The sequence below is a fragment of the Phalacrocorax aristotelis genome, chromosome 17, assembly GCF_949628215.1.
Source record: "Phalacrocorax aristotelis chromosome 17, bGulAri2.1, whole genome shotgun sequence".
NCBI classification, from domain to species: domain Eukaryota; kingdom Metazoa; phylum Chordata; class Aves; order Suliformes; family Phalacrocoracidae; genus Phalacrocorax; species Phalacrocorax aristotelis.
The window spans coordinates 4,598,674-4,619,968 of record NC_134292.1 but is presented as its reverse complement, the minus strand read 5'-3'; positions in this window follow the sequence as shown (position 1 = coordinate 4,619,968).

Here is a 21,295-nt window from a genome sequence, read left to right as displayed (position 1 = left end):
TTCGCCTAGCTTGGGAGCCTGATGAGACAGTGGAGGGGCGGGGGGGTTAATTGCCCATTTTATGGTTGCTAAGAGTCCCCCTGAGCCAAGCAGACTGCCTGCTGCACCGGCAGAGAGTCACGTCCAGGCTGAGCGGTGCACCGAAATCCCCAGCCGCGCGAAGGGACGCTCAGATAAATGCTACCCCGGTGCTTCGGTGGCAGATTTACCAGGCTGTTTAGATCTCCGGTGTAAATCCAGTGACTTAGAGATAAACTCGGTCCATCACAAGGAATTGTTTCAACAAAACAGGGCCTGTCAGGAGCAGGGTTATGTTGACAGAGTGGCAGTCCCTGCTGTGCCAGCTCTTGGCATCCCCCAGCTGGAGCCTTTATTTGCACAGCTCTCTGCGTGGAACACCATTCCTCTGAGCATGTATTGCTCTTTCCCAAAGGCAAGGAGTCAGTAGGAGATGTGGGAGAGCAGCAGCATCCTCTCGGACCTTCCCAGGCAGGCAGGAGGAGCGGAGGCATGCCTGGCGCCTGGGAGCGTGGTCATTTCCTCAGTTTCCCCATCTACAGCTACCCCTGAGAGTCCATCCAGAAGGTGGAGGGTCTGGTACCTCTGCATGCAAGCAGAGACATTACCGAATAAAAGGAAAAGTGGAGGGAATGGGAGAGGGAAAGTACGGAGAGAAATAAAAAAGAAAAAAATGGGCACTGGTGAGACACGCCACTCTGAATTTAAATAAACCCCCATCTCTTTCCTCCTGCTCCCTGACAGTTCTGCGTGGAGGTTTCCATTCAGCATAGGCTCCTCAGTAAACAAACACGAGAGTTTTATGCAACAGAATAATTGTTTAGTATTAAATAATTCTCTCCATTTGTACACTTCAAGCCTCAGATGCCTAGCAGAGCTGACACTCTCAGCTCAGTCAGAAAAGGAAAAAAGCATTCAGGTATGGGGAGAGCCCAGCTAAAGCCTTGCGGAGGAGCACACAGCAGAGGCCAGGCTTTGCTCCCCCACCGCCTCCCATACCACAGACTCACCGAACTGCTGGGACTGGCGGGCACCTTTGCACCGTCACCTCAGCCAGGTGATGCTCGCGCAGGGCCAGCTGGAGCCGGCTCCCCCGCCCCACCACCCAGACGTGTCTCAGCAGGGCTGGGCAGAGGGGCAGGACCTCCTCCCTCCTCCTGCTGGCCTTGCTCTGCCCAATGTCCCCGGTGCCTGTTGGCTGTCTTTGCCACAAGGGCACGACTGTGGCTCCTGGTCAACCTGGTGCCCACCAGAACTCCCATCCTTCTCTGCAAAGCTGCTTTCCAGCATGTGCCGGTGCCTGGGGTTATTCCTGCCCTGTTTAACTTTATGAGATCCGTGCTGGCCCATTTCTCCAGCCAGCCAAGCTCCCTCTGAGTGGTGCCACAACCATCTGCTCTACCACCCACTCCTTACAGTTTTGTATTGCCTGCAACCTCGCCGAGGTGCACTCTGTGCCGTCGCCCTGGTCATTAATGAAGATGTGGAACAACGCTGGCCCCAGTATCGACCTCTGGGTTGCACTGCCAGTGACTGGCCTCCTCTAAATTACCTGTGTGGGTTTGTAGTGCCCATCCCGAGCATCTCACAGCTGTCCTCGTGCATCGCCTGGCCTATTTGAGACCCTTCAGAGGCAGAGCGGTTTTATCCTCCCCACTAAGATGGGGGAGACTGGGACCAAACCCTTCCAAAGCAGCCGCTCATAACAAAAAGGCAGGGAAGCTCCCACTGGTTTTGGAGTGAATGTCTCAGAGAGCCGGGAATGGACAATGCTCAACACTAAACATCCCTCCCAGAAGAAATTTCTTGTGCGTTTTCCCAAAGGCCAGCAGCATATTAGCTGCCGAGCCAAGAAGTCTCTGCTCGTAGCTCACAGCTTAAAGCAGCAGACAGAGACAGCAACTCTGGAGACTTTAGTGCTGTCTTAATAGAAGACACTGCGGTAGGGGAAATATTATATTAAATCTCTATATTTATATGTGTAACAAAAGTGGTATCAGCAAAATCCTACAGCATCAAAGCAAATCACTTACCTATTTTTAGCTGTGTGATTTAGTCACACACTCTGAGGAAATAAGGTCAGGTTCTTTGCAATGTATCCCTTTCTCCCTGTCTCTCGGTCTTTTTTCCTGTCCTTATTAAAATTCTCCACCCTGCAGCAGAGCTTAACGACACGGAGACTTTGCGAGATCCTTACCATCTGCAGGGTCGAGCTGTAGCACTGTCCCAGTAGGAGTCTGTCCTGCTGTCAACGTGTCTGGATTAGAGGTAACAAAGGCAGGCAAGGCAGAGCCAGAATTTGCATCCCAGCATCTCCACTAGTCAAGGCTGCCCGGGGGGGGCTCCAAGCCGGTCTCTCACTGGTCCCACAGTGGTGAGAGGGAGTCACTGGCAAATGCCACCACTGATGCCACCAGGGACCTGGTGTGGGAGTGCCCAGGGGTGACAGTGCTGCTTCCGTCTGCTTCAGCTAGTAAGAAATCACTCCCTGCCTCAGTTTCCCCAATTTCTATGTCATGCTTTTGGTCTCTCATTCAATAACAAAATGGGGAGTTACAAGCCTTAATAAGAGCATATTAAGTTTGGGCTTCTTTTAAATGTCATTGGAAGAGCAATTCGAGCAAATAATGGGAAAATTATTCTATTTCTTTGAATATTTAATTTCCCAAGACCTTTTTATAGAAAACATTCTGGCAGACATTTTTCCAATTAAAAAATAAAAAAAATCATTTTTATATTTCAAAGAGAAACTACCTGGCAAAACTCCCATAAAGAAAACACAGTATTTTCTACCTGCCTGTAGAGCACCTCAACATGATTAGCAGTAACAAGGGAAGCTAATTTAATAAACTAAAATGGCTCTTGTTACCTTCTTTTCAGTGAGACTTTATTTGTTCTGTTTCCACTTTAGTTACTACAAAAAGATCTAGTCTGGGAGCAACAACACATTCATCTCATGATGCAGCTGAACTTTGAACCCCTTGGTCCAGCACACAGTAACCTTATTACTGCTGCTTTTTTCAGTTTGATAATTCACAATTATTTTTAACCGCAACATTAACTGCTCTCTGATATATTTTGATGTTTTACCTGTTGAGCAATGCCCATGATTTATAGCCTTACTATCCAATGTATACAGCTCCTGACCCCTGAAAATTCCTTTTTGCTTTGCAAGTTACAGTAATACACATGAAAAAGCTAAAATTGGCTCAAACTTGATTTCTGGACCATGTGAAAAAAAAGATTTCTGGTAAGGAGATATAGAAAAACTTTGTAAAATTAGTTTTTCAGTCTAAAGTCAACTGAAATTTTCTTCATTTTAATAACCTAAAATTAAGAATAATAAAAAATGCCTTTGAATTGAGAAATGTTTTCAAATTAAAACTTTTTTTTTTTAATGCTGAGGATCTAAAGTAGAGGGCTTTGACCCCACGAAACATTTTATTTCATTTTAGAGGAACATTTTAGTTCCTCTAAACAAAATTATGCTAACGTTGCAAAGTTAACAGTGTCAGTTCAATAAATAATAATAAATAAAATGCTTTCCCTTGAAATTAATGTTATGTCTGAATATTATCAACAAACTCTTAAGAAAAGAAATGCCTTAAATACTGTTTCCAGTTTTGGAGGTGGGATATAGTCTCTAGCCCTTAAAACAAACTGTTTTACAGTTATGGATTGATATTTGCTCCAAACTCTAGATGTTGTTTTCATGTTCATTATTTACCACCTGGAGAATGTATTTTGTTTGCATAAATTACGTTGTTTTGAGTACTGGGGCAGAGTTAAGGTTATTGTTGAAACTTCAGTCAATACCTTTGATGCGTTTTGGCCTGTGTGTTTTTTGACCCGCTGATTCTACATTTGTTTTAAATCTTGCCATTGAATAACAACAAAAGAAATCCTACTATTTTCATGAATAACTGCAAGGTACTAATTATGTTCCTGTAAATTAATGGTCTATTTATTGCCTTAACCTATCTTAACAAAGATTTTGTTTGGGGATATATTACTAATGAAAAAGCCTTGACATCCTAACACTCTCCTGGGTAAATCGTTAGAATAGATTCCGAATGCAATTAAAGAAAGGGGGGTTTTTTTAACCACTGTATTAGGAGATAAATAGGCCCTTACTCCCCTCTGAACGCTTGTTTGTAAATTCACAGAATTTCCATTAACTCCATGCTTCTTGCCTCAGAACTGGTCTGCTGCAGGAGGACTAGCAGAGGTGGTTGGGACTTGGGGAAGGAGTTGGTTTTTTGGTTCGCTTTCAGTTTTTGCACATGAAGTGAAAAATGGAAATGAGGGAAATCCCCAGAGGTGGCAGCAGAAGAGGAAACACTGGGGGAAGCTGAAAGCAGAAATTTTGACCTGGGGTGGGAAACTCCTCCAGGCGAGCAAGGAAGTTCCTGTACGTCCCACAGTCTGAACCACCGAGAAGAGGCTTCTTAGCATGTGGGGGGGAGCCCTGGGCGCATCAGGGCCGGGCAGGCCAGCTCCCCCCTTCACAGGACAAACGCATTGAAGCCATTTCTTCCCTTGGTCTTTGTGCCCATTTCCCCTTTTGTTAACAGGAGCGGTTTCCAAAGCATGGCCAAAAAAACAGAGCATCCGAAACGTTTCAGGACAGGGGGAAGGAGAAGGCAGTTCATTGCTGCCTCTCTGCCACAGATTTGCATTCAAGCAGCTGAATTAATCCGTAGTTTCATGACTGCTGGTCCCTCTGATTGGGCTTTTATAATTGGAACAATCTTGTCCCCAAGTGTTTATGAAAGGGCTCCAGTGCAGGCTCCCAGCTTCTTATTACAGCTGAATTTAAGTGCATTTATTTGGTTTATTGCTGCCACTCCCCTACGCTTATTTGCTAACAAGGGCTTTGTTCCATGCTGGGGATTTAAGAGGGACACAAGATTACTGCAGCCCCGCCACCCCTCCTCTCTCCGTCCCAGATCTGTCTCCCCGGCACACACTGGCTCCATTGGATTACAGCATTGTGCCATGCCGCATTTCTGTTTTTATAAAGTGGATTGATTTACCCCTCTCAGCCTGCTCACTTTTCTCCCCACCTTCCTCCGAAAGAACAAACAACATCAGATATGCCAGAGCTTCTCGTGTCACCATTAAGATTTACTGTGCTTTGCAAAACAAAAGCATGTGACTCGGTGGCCAGAAAGCAAGAGCGACAGGCAGGAGGGTAAGACTTTCTGAGGACGAAAGAGGGGAGAATTAATTACAAGAGAAGGCTTCGTGCCAGGGCTTCGAAACAAAGCAGGGCAATGCCCAGCACACCCCACTCTGGCATCCGGGAAGAACGGGACGCTTTCTCCTGCAAGTGTGTTTATAGGGGAGGTACCCATTCCCCATGCCCAGACAACCATCTTCCAGCTATTTAGTCTCCTCAGACCTCCTGAGTTGTAGCTCTCCTGTGTCAGTGGTCCTTAAACCACGCAAGGCTACCGCTGGCACCATAGCCCAGATCCTGCACCAGCCACATGCTGCCTAACTACATTTTTGTGCTAATGTCTGCAGTTTCAACCCTCGGTGGGTTTGAGGCAGGAGGGAAGGCCGGGTTTGCTGTAAAAGGACAGTTTTCAGCCTTGAAGAAGGCATTAGAAATCTCCATGTTTAGTCGCTCACTTTCTTCTTCTCAGTTTGGTTTTGTTTTTGTAGATTTATTCCCCCCCTGGTGATTTTCCTGCAATTTAAATATGTGCCAGCAGTTTACAAGCCTTTCTCGGCACTGCCTTAGGCAGTACTGTATGTTTTCACCTTCCCTGCCTTCAAGATTTAGCTCGAGGGTCGAGCCTCCCCGGTAAAATACCTGGCCCTTAAAATTCCACCCTGCTGCCATCGATTGCAACAAATAGTCTTGGGCTTACTCGTCAAACTGAACAAAACCGAGCCCATAAATATGGGGGTTCAGAGGGCTGAGGGGCAGGGGAGGAGGCAAAGAGGGGGAGACACTGGAGGGCAGAGCCGTGGGCACACGCACGGCCCGGGAAGGGGCTGCCGGCTCGGCCAGCTGTGCACGCAGGCGCCGATCCCCCCCAGCCTCGCACACTGTGGTCACCCCACACAATAGATGCAGCAAGCTATTTCCAGCAGGTAGGTCATAAATCCCTCGTTTATTGCCTTTTATTATGTTGTTTCAACAGCTCTTAAAGCTGGAACAGCGACCAGTTGATAGCTGCTTTAAATCTCTTTCATTTTCTGCCCATATTTCTTTAGTTTTCGGGGAGGGGGGCATCCATCTTTTTTTCACCTATCCACCATCTCTTTCCCTTCATGAGTCAAATCCCATCTCTTTCCCTTTATGAGTCAAATTTTATAGATCCCCCTCCACAGTGGGAGACGGCAGCGGCATCGAAACGCTGCTAGTGGTTGGGAAACAGCAGCCGGGGAGCACGCGTGGAAGGGGGCACGGTGTTTATGCTTTGCTGGGAAATGCATATCGATTGAATTCGAACCAAGAGGGGCAAAGCAAAGAGAGGAGAAGAGGTGACCACTCAATGTGGAATGATTGACTGCCGTGGAATCGGGAGGGAGAGACCCACAATTAAAATACTATAAAATGATTATAGCCTGGATCAATTTTCAGGCGTTCATTTGCAATTGCATTCCCTTCTCTTGAACAGCTGTCTTATTCTATGGGAACAAACACCACTTTGGGGACGGTGTCTAAGGATGCCAGCAGATCTTTAGGGAGATGCCGGAGGGAAGTTATGGATCAAATCTCAGTATCTCGAGCAGCCCCTGTGCAGCCCCTAGTACAAACCCTAAGCTGAAGGGTCACCAGGGACCTCTGAGTCACGCCAGCAGCAACGGTGGTGCCAGGGCTTCCTCAGCCAGCGAGCCTGAAGGCAGGGGTGTGATTGATGGTAGCATTAGGAAATCTCAAGCATCACCCTCCCAAAACCTGCATTTTTTCCAAGAGTTGATCAAAAACTTATTATTTTGGTCAGGGTAGCTATCTACTAGCAAAATAGTTTCCCCATGAAAACATTTCATAAGGATATGTCCACAGCGCTGAAATTTATAGTGGGGGGGGAACGAGTGAATTATTTCAACAGTGTTTGCTCCAGTTCTCATTTTGATTACCTTCATTTTGACACGTATTTTAATATATTCATATTTTCATGCTTTGACCTTATCAGAACGAAACGCTTCATTCCATCTAAATGAAGGGATTACAAATGGGCTGGATGAAACTCCTGGCTGTTCTGAATCGGAAAATGTGACAACTTCTGTTCCATAGAAAAGTTCCAAATTTCAGTGTCTCATACGCATTCAAAGCAAACTCCCCAAAGAGTGAAAAGGTCTTGAATGAACACCGATTAGAAGTCCAGGGCCACTCACCAAATAGTAGCCTTTTTAGGCAGGTTTCCAGCCTTCATTAAGGCTCTAACTAACAGCTAATTTTCATGCTGGATTCAGACTGGTCACATCTGAGAACTTGCTTTAATGGTGGGTTTTAAGCACCTGGAAATCCAATCCCAGGTTCTCCGGGCACATCTGATCCCACAGCCCTCAGCACATCTTTCAAAACTCCTTTTCTGGCTGGAGGTGAGGCCTCTTAGCAGTCCATTAGCTGTAAGCAGCCCCTTTGCAGGGGTTTAAGAGAAACACCGAATACCAAAAAAACCCCCTATGCTTAAAAAAAACAAAAAAATAAACAGTCACAGCAATTAACATCCTTTCCAGTAAGAGTCTCTTAGGGCTGTCGCTCTATGCTGTGAAAGAAGCCATCTAGCCAGCGGGGTAACTCATGCACCATCTGGGAGGCCAGAAAAAAGTATCTTCAGGCTTCAAGGGTTATGTATTTCCACACAGTGCAAAGGGATTTATACCAATAAATCCCAAAGGCCAAGTGTGAAATAACTAAATCATGTGCACATGCCAAATAGTGTGTGTGTGTGTGTGTGTGTGTGTGTGTGTGTGAATTTCCAGTCTCTTCAGTCCAATAAACACATTTCCTCCCATCCAAAATGAGAATTAACTGTCTTATTTTCTTTCTAAATTAGCATGAGGGTGCAGAAACCAGATATTTTCAGCATGTGACTCCTAGTTTTACATCAAATACAGCCAGATCCCATGTCTTGACTGACTCCACCTTTTCTGATTTATGTGACAATTTGTTCTACTGGGAACTGTGACAAACCTTGTCATCTCTGATGGATGGGATGTCGCCAGCCAGTGAATTCTTACCTAGGAGCTTTTGAAGCAAGGAGCACACCTACTGTCCAACATCTTCATTTCAACACTCCATTGCTGTATTTTTAAAGCACTCACAGATAAAGGCCAAGTGTACACTTAAAAGTTTGGCCAGCATGAGCTGTATCAGTTAAAAGGGTGAAAAGCTTTTCAAAATTTTTTTATTATTTTATGACTTAGATGTACCAATAAAACTCTTGGCCAGTTTTCACAGTTTGCTTGCTGAACCAAGCGCAAATTAAACTGAGAAAGCTGGGTTTTTTTCCAGGGACAGAAGTTGTAGAAGAGCTGCTTTCTAGGATAGCTGTCCAGGCAAACCTTCAGACTTTATCCAGAGTTCCAGTTGGGATTTGTAAAACTGCTTTTCTTGCCTTCAGAGAGACATCAACTAACATTCTCTTCTTCATGCAATGTGAAGAAAAAGACATTCATCTCTGAAAAGTCTTATTCCAAGGATTTAATACATGATCCAAACAAATAAGCACAGAAATAGAGTTAAGAAAAGGTGGGATTGAATCTAAAGTAAATCTGTGTCCAAACAGGAATAAGGGTGGCACAAAACAACGAGGAGGTTCAGGGCTAAAACTATCCAGCTGGGTCTTAGGTGTAAACTTCTGAACATGGGTGAAAATTCAGCATAAAAGGCAGATTCCACCCTGCCTTCCCATCAGATCTAGTAATTATAAAATTATTGCCCTTAGCCCGGGAAACCTCGCTGGGCTCTGCTTGTGCTGAGCTGTAGAATCATGCTTCCAATCATGGTTGGCTCAGCATGATTTTTTTGTTTAAGGCACATGAAATCAAGCCCTCTCCATCTAGTTCCTGCCTGCAGTCTCATTTATGCTATAAAACAAGAGTTGCGCTGACAGGTCTGCAAAGTAGGACAGCTAGCATGCCCAACCGACGTGCCCAGCGAATCACAGAATCACAGAATCCCAGGTTGGAAGGGACCTCAGGGATCATCTAGCCCAACCTTTCTGGGAAGAGCAGAGTCTAAACAAGGTGGCCCAGCACCCTGTCCAGACGACTCTTGAAGGTGCCCAATGTGGCCGAGTCAACTCCTTCCCTGCGGAGATTATTCCAATGGTGACTGTCCTCACTGTGAGAAATATCCCTCTGGAAATACCTGGCTGCGGGCAGCTACACCACGACCTCCCACTAAACCTCATCCCCAGTGTAACACATCCCATCCAGGACACTAAGAAATAAACAATCCCAAGGGTTTGGGGCTTTGAGGGTTTTTTTCAGGACCATTAACAGCAGCAGAAAAAAACACTCTGGAAATCCTTGAAATTGTACAAGAGAAAAAAAAAATACACGTGTCAGTATAAAACGCATCTCAGTCAAGCCCCCTAGTGCATCTGCAGGTCTGCTTGCCTTAGGCAGGGCCTATATCACAGACTGCCTGAGCATCCTTACGCCAAATGTTTTGAAGACCTGTGCCTCAGTTTCCTCACTTGCAGGTTGGAGGAGGCAATGTTCCCCTGTCGCACAGACCTCTGCATGTGGGGGTGGCACAGAGGCCGCTGGCACTGGGAACCTTGCAGAACTCAGACTGTTGGATCCAAGAATACTGCTGTTTCGCATTAGCAAACTGTTTGTGAATAACCACTGCCACAGCAATCAAATATTGTCCCCAGCAGCTCTGCGGTTTTCCACAAACCGTGACAAGCCCTCACAAAACTTCTCTCTTAATCCAAGTGCCAGACTGCCTGCGCGGGTGACTCCGTTTCTTACTATTCCTGCCTTTAATAGCTGCAGCACTGATTAGATTGCTTGGAGTAGCCCATGTTCAGCAGTTTAATGGGTGCCAGTCCAGACAGACTAATGGATGTGGAGACCAGGAAAGAGCAGGAAGGTGAGCTGAGTGGAGAATATTGAGGCTTTTAAGGCAGAAAAGTAGCAGCTAGACATGGGGTAGCTGACTCACAGAGCCTCGGTGGAGACAGATATCCTCGCTGATCGTCCTCGGTCATTCATCACACTGCGACATGCCCATGAAAACTGGTCATTTCTAGAAACAATTCGTAAAATGCAAAGCAGAGCTGGAAAGGGTTCCTGGGGCTCAGGGCCAGACACTTAGCCAGGTGAATTATTGTAGTCTGAGCTCACAGGCTTTTCCCTCTCCTAAAGAAGTGCATTTCCATTCCTGATGCCTCATATCACCACATAGGAGATGCCAGCGGCTCACAGAAACCAAATGTCCTAGCTCCATCCAGCACAGTTCATTTTTCTGGCTCTGAGAGGTCCAGACAAGCGGTATCTGCTCCTCCTTCTCATAACTACCAGGCCCCAATAAACAAGATCTGCTGGGGAGAGAGAGGTCTTGAATTCACTCCTCTGCAGGGAGTCGCCCAAAGGCTGGTTTTACCTGCACGTGGTCACTGGTAGGTGACTTACAGGGTCTGAGCCACAGAGGACAAACTTCAGCCTACTTCAAGAAGCATCTCCAGACAGTGATGCCTGGGTTCTGGGAAAAAACTGTTTGAGACATCTGCCATAGCAGAAATAGAGTAAATAGGGAAGGATTTGCTAAAAATTATTCTCATGTTCTCATGCTTATTCAGTGAAACCCTTAGGGTCTTTGTTTTGCTTTTTCGTAAAAAAAAAAATTCTGATTGCATAGGAGGGGAAGAAGATAGAAATCAGGGACACTGCGTGTCCTTTTGCAGAAATATTCATAGAATAATATTTATCGTTCCCAAACTGACTGTGAAGTGGATGACCCTTTGCCCTCTCCTCCCAGGTATTAAGTATTCTGAGCAATGAAGAAGGGTTTGCACCAGCAGGAATATGAACAGAGAACATCTAGAAATCGTTTGAGTAAACCATCAGTCGCCAGCAGAGAATGAAGTGACTTCTTACTGATATGATGCAAGGGGAGGCTGGGAAGGGCAAGAGATTGGAGGGAATGTGAGTGATCTCATAATTAAACAAAAGGCTTTCTCTAAAGTCCCCACTGATGGATATCCTCCTGCAGGCTGGGAACCAGCTTGCGTTGTTTGGTCTTGCTCCACCAGCCATAAATAACAGCTCTCCTGGGACTTGCGAGGAGGGTAAAAATGGCATTTGGCAGAAAAATTGCAACGAGGACAAGGATGCAATGGAGACCTCGAGTAAGGGATGCAGAAGCCAAGGCGGAGACAAACTGTCAGTTTATCCTGACCTTCCCTTGGAGCGTCCCTCCCCCTTCCCAAATCTACAAAATGAGGAAGCCAGAAAACAATAGCTCAGCACAGACACAGAGATGATGAGGAAAGCAGCAGACAGACAGGACGTTACATCAGGAGGCAAAACCTTGTGGGGAAACAAGCTTCCAGGGGAGGGAAGAGAGTGACATCAAATGTCGCAAGGCATGCCATCCTTGCAACAACACCGCAACAATTTACTAGAAGATTTCTATGCACATTGAAGGGGGCAGCAAATCATTCTCTGGCTGCTGGAAACCAAGGCATGGGGAAGGGAAAATATGTCTGAGTCAGAAGGAAAAGCCCTGGGAGAACTTAAGTACCCTGGTAATGCTTAACCTCTTTGCTCATGCTGCTTGGTGTGCCAGTCTTAACAATGCTGCATCCGTCTTGGCCCTGGAGGGCACATGGCAAGTGATGCTATTTAAGAAGTCCTCAGACATCTGGAAATCCCCCAACCCCACCAGCAGGAATGAAGATTTGCTGGCCCCCCAGTTCGGAGGAGGCCAGGCCAGGTCTGTGGGGGCATCTCTGCATCCCAGACAGCCCAATGTCACCGATTGCCAGGAAGACCTCAGCCCAGGTCTGGTCTCGGGAGGTTTCTCACACAGCAGCTCCTCAGTCCACTGGTCACAAAGCCAGTACAAGAGACCCACAGACACTCCTCCTCCCCAGTTTACCACCCTCATCGATTATGCAAACACGTTTATTTGTGGAGTTATGCAATAAAACAGGAATTAGCTTAGATTATGACCTGAATTAAAAAACTTTATCTTAACCTAGATGAAAACCCTTCATGAACACCACTTCCACCTACAACACACACACAAAAGGGGTGAGCAGATGAGCAGCAATATTTCAGACACCAGGGAATTGGATCAGACTTTGCTGTCATTTTGCTGTATAGTGACGAGGTGGCCTTTCTAGAAAATCTGTCTTTTGGGGCCTAAATATTAAGATCATATCTGCAAATGTGAACTCAGGCTTGCTGGTTGCATTCGTCTGCTCTTCTGAGTAACGGGTTTTGGACAGTGAAGTACCTACCCCTTCTCCTGCAGACCTGAACCTCAGCAGCTACGCCCTACAACAATGTTATACACCTTTTCACTTTAGTTACTTAAACCAAATTGCATCTCAACCCTGGCAAATTTAAAAGGTAGCCGGCAAACCCTCCGAAGAAGAGCCATGATAGAATTCAATTTGTGTCGACTCCAACCTGGCAAGGATTTACAGCCGTGCTTGATCCAACACAATGCACTTTATTCTTTTTATAGTGCAGCCTGAATGCAATAGTGTAACAGTCACGTTAGAGGGAGTCAAGCAGAAGCTAAAGAACAGGAAGGGATTTTATAGTTACAATAAGATTTATGAAGAGAGACGTTTCTCTGGAGCGGGAAGCGAGGGAATTTCCAAAAGCAGCAGAATACTTCTGCTCTTCCCCAGATGCTTTTAATGGTGAGAGGAGTCTGCCATATCCTTGAGGGTTTTTTATCATAAAATAGAAAGGAGCACAAAATAGCATTGTGTTCCGGTGACTCAATGGCACAGGAGGTGTACAGGGGTCTGGGCACCTTCACACGCCCTAATTCTCCACACTACACGCTGTCTGCTCTTATGGGATACAACTGCCTGCTGACTTCAGGGGTGATGAGGAGAAAGGGTTTAGGTCTAGAAGGGTATGGTGGGAAACCGTCACCATGGCTGAATTTAGGAGACCGTGAGATGCAAACGTTGCTGCTCCAGTTAATGGTCCCACCAGAAGATTAGTGCCTAGGGGTTGTGGGGCATGATTAATTGTCTATCAGTGACTGACCACAGAGACTGGTTGTCATCTTAGCTATCAGCCTGAGTTAGCAGAAGAGGAAAGTGTCAGCTGAGTGTGCCCTCTCTTGCAGGGCATCGCAGCACAGACAGGAATGATTCCTCCATTCAGCACATAAACCATTATTTTAACTGCAGTTAAATCTTCACTGAACTGCAGACAAAGCTTGTGCAAAGTCTGGGATGCCATGGCACTTCTTGCGTGTCACTCAGTTTCCTCTAAAGTCAAGGTACTGGTATTTACCTATGAAATCCGTAAAGCATTTGGAGACTTTCAGATGTAAAGATATGTGGGGTAATAGATCTCTTCTAACAACTGTACCTGAGAGCTGCTCTCCCCTTCCAAAGGCAGAGAAGCCTTGTGAAAGACCTCCATTGTGGTGGGTCAGCAGAATGTCCACAAAGCCACAGCTGGTTCAAAGTACATTTCTGAAATTACAGGCAACTCCTAGGCAGCAACATATTTTCTGAGCTCCCCTAAATAGTTTTGAGGCCCCCAGCCCTATCATGTGCTCCTCTGAGCTGGTACAGACCCCTCAGGGTGTCTCAGTGGCAGAAGATATTGCACTCCTGTTAATTCCTTACTGCCATCCTCCTTCCCCAGCCGCCAGTGCTGCAGCTCTGCTAGCTCCAGCTGCGATTAATTGGAAGATCTCCCACTGATTCCTGATTAGCTGCTTTTGATTAGGGTTTAATGACTTCACTCGGCCCCTAATTCACAGGGACGATCTTTGAAATGCCTGCAAACTGCTCAGACAGAATTACATTTTCTCCCACCCTGGAGCCACCACTTAAGCTCTGTAAACACAAGCCCTGCTCCTCCTGACCCTGCATAACCTACCACCCCCAGCCCTCCTCCTCCCTGCAGCATCAGGCAAACCTGCAGCCAGGGATGCCAAGCTGTGACTCCTGGTGGCTGGGGGGGAGCTGGAGTGAAGCGCAAACACAGGGATGGATATTTCAAAGCTACTTTGGGACTCAGGTAATCTATAAAATTCAGTATTTTGAACGCGGCTTAGCCACATAGCTAAAGCGTGCCTGAAAAACTCAGCCTAGAGTCAGAACCACGGACCCTTGGGTGACTATTCTAATGCCTAGTGGGATGATCAGGGATGGCCAAGACAGACCTATGTCGGACTTCAAGTCTTCAAGGAGTGCAAGAGCTGATGTGGTCTAGCCTTCAGTGGAGAGCAGCAGTGGCACTGCATACTGGGAGCTGGACATCTGCTAACTGGTGCGTCCAGATGCAGGACTTAGGGCTGAGTAAAAGTCTCAGTACCTATATAGTCCTGAATCCTGGAGTTTTGGCTTAGTCCCTCCCCCTGACTCCATCTTCCATCTCTCTCTTTCCTTCTCCATCCCAAAATTCTCATTCAATGCCTGAAGAAAGAGGGTAGGCAGAGGTGAGGGCATTTGCCCTGGCAGAGACTAGAGATAAAACCAAACACCACATGGCTGACTGGTCCGGCTATGCTACTGGGAGCTCTGGTACCCACTCTGCTGCTGGGGACCAGGATTTGTATCTTGGCTTGACCTCAGAGGCTGAGCCGAAGGTCATGTCATGCTGCCTGCCTGGCTTGTCACCAGCCAAAGAGGTTGTAAACACTGGTTTGAGAGGCTGCCTTGCCTTTTGAAGATCTGAAAGTGCATTTATCTTCCAAAGACATGCATTAATCTATTAACTACCAGTGAAGATAAGGGGATGAAAAGAGGCTTGGAGGGGGAGGGAAAATAAAATAAAATAAAATAAAATAAAATAAAATAAAATAAAATAGCCATTTTCAAGAGAAAGAAGAGGTTCATGGGCTCTTTCACAGTGCCTTAGGCACAATGTCCCATCACGCAGCTGCCTTATCACAGCTCTCCTCTGCTCCAGTCTCACCCCGACAGTGTGAGGTGACAGCTCACGAAGAGTTGGGGTCCCCTCGCTGTGCCCCAAGCTCCACAGCTGATGTCTTTAATCGCCATATCTCGGTGACAAGGCAAAAAAGCAACTCAACTCCCAGCAAGGCAAATCCAAAGCAGGTTGTTTATTTTCTCTGCAGGCAGCTTCAACTCCTTGCCTGGAAGAGCCAAGCAGGGCCAGAGCTTGGAGCTTTGCAGGAATAACCCCTTGGTACTCTGTAGCTGGACCTCACGTCCTGCTGTGGGAGGCAGAGGTATTTAATAGAAAATATGCCTGGGCTATAATCCCAGCTACACCGAGCAGATCACCTCCTTGTTCCAAGCCTCAGTTTCCCCAGCTGGGAGAGAAGACAATGAACGTTCTCATTCCATATAAAGGAAGTAGACGATAAAGTACCTTTTGGGTTTTGTTTTGAATTATTCTCTGCAGCCTGCTCCTCTGCTGGCCTCCCTCCCTGCTGAATTGCCTGCAGCAGGCGCCTCGTGGGTTCAGGCACTGACGGGGTTGCTAACAAAAAGAAAATAAAGGACACCAAAATGGCTCAGTTTGGAGGAAAGGACACTAGAGCTGGTAGGAGGGGAAGAGGGGCTCAGCTGCCTCCCTAACCTGGCGGGAGAGAGTCCCCCAACCCTTGTGCAGGGAGGGGAAAGGTGGGCTCCTCCGCCATGCAGCGCAGTGGTGGTTTCATCAGCAACATGGGGAGAGCTGTTTTTGGGCTGCATTTGCCCTCAGCTACATCGCGACAGGCTCAGGGCAATGCCACCACGTTTACAAGTGCAGCGGAGATCTCCCGGGCATCTCCAGCCAAGCCCGGCCCTGAGCTGCTGGGCTGCTTGTCTCCGCTGCGGCTGAAGACCAAAGAGAAATTAGGGAAAGGGAGGGTGGGAGGAAAATGCCGCAGAACTAAAACAGCTTTGAAGGAGATGGGGAATTGAGTCAGGTCCACATTAAAGAGCAAGGAAATGAATGCTGAGATGAAGGCGCCTGCAATTTCAAATGTATCAAGCTGATAAATAAATAAAGTTAAAAGAATGACTTTCAATTACTTTTGAAAGAGAAAAATGGGGAGAGCTTGGGAGAACAACAGGAAAAACACAGACAAACCCAGGCGCTCTCGAGCACTGCACTCCTCTTGCGGGGCGCTCCTCTCGCCTGCCCGGGTGAGCCCAAGCCAGCCGTCGGCAACGGCAGGGCTGCGGGTCCCAGGAAGATCAAATGAACGTGGTTTTAATGCCTCAATTAAGGTTCATTCTGTTCAGCTTTAAAAAGCGATTTAGCCCTGCTAAGCTGCACCAGGTCAGAAGCAGGGATAGATGGCAAGTCTCATTTGAAAGCCAAACACATATGTTCCCATCATTAACAGTCCCTTCCCATTAATGGGAATAATATTGTTGGCTTGTAACGTTGCTTTCATTTAACAACTGGAGAAGAATGAAATGCTTTCCTCTGATTTTGGTCTGGTGCCAGGAGCTGCCTGTAAAATCCAGATAAGAGCTCTCAGCACAAACTTCTGATAAGGGAATTAACAGGTAAACTTTAAACTTTGGGGAAGGAGGAGGCGAGGAGGAGAGGGGAAGCATTTGTGATCTCTTTGCTGGTGTCAGCTTGCCAGGCTGCATCTCAACAAACCCGGCTGCCATGCTCCCTGGGTCCTCATCACTATTATCTGTCTATACTGGGAAATTAGCCTTTTCCATAGCTTAGGCTAAGGCTTCATCTCCTTAAGGAGCCTCCTTTTTCCTCCTCTTTTTGCTTTCTTACCTCCCCAGAGACCACCCTCGGTACTATTCCTAGCATAGCTCTTCTCTTAAGTGGAAACTAATTCCCCATCAAATCTTTTGGGGTTCTTTCATCCCTTTTTTTTTTTTAAATTACTTTGCCTACTTCATCCACGAATTGAACCAGAACTAAAAATGAATGTATTGACTCCAGATACCGCTTCCCCTTGCAGACGCTGCTAAGAGCTCCCTCTCATGGTCAGGATGAAACACCTGGATGAAGATGAAATGCCCTCTGGGGAAAGACACTTTCACCCTACTTGTCTACTTTGCCAGGGCTCAAGCTCACGAAAAGCTAAAGCTGATCCACCAGATCTAGGAAATCCTGGGACATGTGAAACTTGGAAGAAGAGGATAATAAAGAAATTAGTCGGTTCTTAGTAGCAGTTCAAGCTATACATCCAGAGGGTGCTCGGTGATAAATTTCATTCATCTTTGGCCACTATTTGGCTGGACAGGTTAACTTCAAGGGTATTTCTTCCATCTCTCCTCTACAACTAATTACTCATTCCACTCCTGGACAACCTATGCCCAAGGGAGATTACATGAACAGCTCATGATCACGGAGCAAATTAAGGTCAGAAGAAGAGCAAAGATTAGAGCCTCAAGTCCTCTCTCTGTCTAGCACTGAGTCCTTGGAGTAGCTCCTAGCCAAGTCGCTCTGTGCTTGACTTTTAAAAATAAAGTGGTGATACAATCAGCTGGTAGGCAAGAAAATTTCTATGATCCTCCTAACACTGAACATACGAGTTTGCCTATTCCCCTCTGTTGTTGAAAAGGTGAGTAAGGCACAGGAGCAGAATGACTCCTCACAGAAGCCCCAAGGTTTAGCAAACTGCTCCTTCCTTCTTTCAAATACTGGCACTTTCCTTCAGTAGCTGCTGCCTGAGCCAAGCAAACCAGCTTTGAGAAAGCAAGGGTGAAATCCAGGCAGCTCAAATAGAAATACCAGAGTTTTTCAGATGCTAAAAGGAATTTGATTAGTTTGCCCAACACTGCTGTTTCTGGACTTTTATATCCTGAGAGGGAGCACCAAAATAACATGTCAAAGGCTATTCACAACAAATTTCCTGCTTGCACCGGAGCAGGCAAGCTGGGAATCCCAGAGCATTTGTATGATCAGCAGCACTAACTCACCAGGCTCTCAGTTTTAGGACTGATTACGACCTCCCAAGTCCTCAAAGTCTGGGAAAGGCTGAAGTCCTTGTCACCCTTGGATACGGCTCCTTAAGACTTATATTCTCCTTTTTGAACTGCAGCCTAATATTGCCCCACAACTTCTGTCCCCTGCACTGCCCGTCGTCAGGTATGCCTGTCCCAAGAAGCTCACTATTTCTGCAGCAGCAAGCGCTGGGCAGGAATATCTTGTTAAGACATCTATTACTGTCTGAAAAAGGCTGATTCATTTCAATTGAAATGCTTCACAGAAAGAGAGTCAGTTTGATGAATTTCTTCTGTCGGGAAAAAAATTGAGACTAAGACAACCTGCTTTAACTTTTTATTCAAAGTCACTTTGTTTTGAAATTTAAGCTGATTATAATAAAAACATTTTTTTTTAAATGAAAAAGAGGTCACACATGAAACACTTTGATATCATCAAAATGAGGTATTGCAAGCAATTTTTTTTAGTTTTTGTCAGCTCACAAAAGTCTTAGCGATTTTGACTTTTCATCCAGGACAAGGAATTTCAAGCCTCTATGTTTCTTTCCGGGATGAGAAATCATTTATTGCTCATTCCTAATAGAAAAACAGAACCAGCCTTTCAGTTTCTAGTTCTGCTTTGAACCGAGACTGAGTTAACTAGAGTGATCCGGAGTTGTTAAAATCCAAGAGAAAAGCTTTCATATTTCAGACTTCAATCTTTCTCTGCTCCCAGTGGCCAAAGAAAATGCCATTAGCCTTGGAGGTACTTTTGGTAAATAAAAAAAAAAAGGGAAAAAGAAAAAAAGAGAAAAAGACAGACGAGAGAATAGTCTTTATCCTTTATTTTTCTCTCATATATATATTATAAACCATTTTCTCAAAGGCATGAAAGTGTCTCACTTCAGCCCAGAGAGTCAAGGGAGTCTGAGTTTTCAAAGTCACATTTTGAAAGGGACCAGTGGCTTTAAAGCCCATCTCAAACGTAGTTTGCTAATACGGGGTAGTTCACATGGGTTCGTGCAAACGCGGTGCTCCCTGCAGAGATCCCTTCAGCAATTCTTATTACGAGTGTGAGAGTCTGAGGCAAAACAGCACAACTCTGCGCTGGCTGGAAACCTCAGACATTATTTGCACATCAATACCCAGAAGGAGGGGACAAATGCTTGCTTATCAGATCTCCCAGGCTTTGAGTTTCTTGCTACTTAGCTATTTCTTTGAAAGTATTTAGGAGGGGGAGTTGTTCCAGGGAGATGGGTAGAGCCCAGGGTCAACACTGCTGTCCCCCACCGAAGGGATCAGGGATTTGAGCAACTCAGTGGCGACTTTTGCTCTTATAAAGCTGGAGCTGATGATATTTTTACTTATAGCTTTGCTGTCAAGACCACACTGACAAACCGGTTGCTACAGGAGCTGCTGTTGTGTGGAAGCTTATTTGGAAAGAGGTTATTTTGAGAAGTGTTGCCTGTAAACAACGTCATGTGGGAAGTTTGCATCTGGGTCTCTACATTTCTTGTGGGTAGGTGAATCAATGCACAGAGAAAAAGCTGACCTCTCACTTTGTTCTCTGCTGTCTCCCTGCCCCAAGGTGGGGCCAGTTATGGCTTCTCCACAGGGCCTTCTTTTACCTCGTCCCTTATTGCCGTAGGGGTCCCTTTGCTTCCAAACTGGTACCTGCTAAACCCAGAGGAAATAAACAACCAAAAAAACCCCTCCTGAAAACCAGCAACAAAACCAAGGCACGAATCAGCAGCCAGGCGAGACTGCTAGAAAAACCCCCTTTTACTTCAGCATCAGTGTGTCCCCAAAGGATCGGCCTCAGGACCAGCACTGCAGGGCCGTGACTCCGGCTGGCCCTCAGCGAACTGCTTCCCACACGGCGATTCCCACCTCACCTCTGTGCTTCTCCCCATGAGAAAACTCTCAAACTTCAACCTACTCCATGAGACTACTGGGATCTCGCATGATTTGGAGTGACCACATCTCAGATTTCTTCAGGACTGAGCCCCTAATGGACTTCTGACAACAGCAGATATTCTAAAAATCAGTTTTAAATTTCTGCCAAGCATGCTACCCATTTGAATGTCAATCTGGGAAGCATATTCCCCTTGGGGAAGTGTATCCTCCATGACTCTTCTCCTAATCCATCTGCTGCCTAATGTCTGCGTTGATACATAATGAAATGCAGCTCCAGGAGGGATGGGAGCGCGTTTGGGACCTAAGGCGTTGTGAATCTGGAGAGTGCATTGCTGACAAATTACACACAAACTTTTGCACCTTGAAGATTTCTGACAATGCTTTTGCATTGTGCCCTTGGAAAGTCGTATGTCTGCCAAAACCAGAAACTGTCTCCCTGCTGAGGGCATGCACAATTGCACACTGTGGATTTCAGACTGAGAGAGGAGAGGAGAGGAGAGGAGAGGAGAGGAGAGGAGAGGAGAGGAGAGGAGAGGAGAGGAGAGGAGAGGAGAGGAGAAGAGAAGAGAAGAGAAGAGAAGAGAAGAGAAGAGAAGAGAAGAGAAGAGAAGAGAAGAGAAGAGAAGAGAAGAGAAGAGAAGAGAAGAGAAGAGAAGAGAAGAGAGGAAAAGGAAAGGAAAGGAAAAGGAAAAGGAGGAAAGGGAAGGGAAGGGAAGGGAAGGGAAGGGAAGGGAAGGGAAGGGAAGGGAAGGGAAAGGAAAAAGAGGAAAGGAAAAGGAGGAAAGGGAAGGGAAAGGGAAGGGAAATGGAAAGGAGATGGAAAGGAAATGGAAAAGGAAGGGAAAGGGAAGGGAAAGGGAAGAGAAGGAATGATTCTTCTATCTACTAGCAAAATCTGTCCTCTGAGTAATTATTTGAAGTGTGTCAAGATTTGCGTGAAAAGATATTTGTTTCCCTGGTTGCAAAAAGAAAAGTAAGAACTCTGATTCTGAGTCTTTTCCTCTGTTCACTCTAATTAAAAACTCCACTTTTAAAAAGGGGATCCTGTAACAAGTGCCCTGGTCTCATGCAGGTCCTGGTAGGCAAGATGGTCTTTCCCAAGTCAGATGCGGGCTCACATCTCAGTAACAGCTATGTCTAGGGTTCCTCTCCTGGAGGGCGGGTCACAGGCATTTAAAGTGACTTTAGGCAGCAGCGATTTGGCAACAAGCATGTGTTGTGCTGGGAAGTAATATTTGCTGCAATGACGCTGCATTACCAGCCCTGGAGAAGCCCTCGTCTGCATGTCAAGGGAAGGTCATAGTCACCCCACCTTG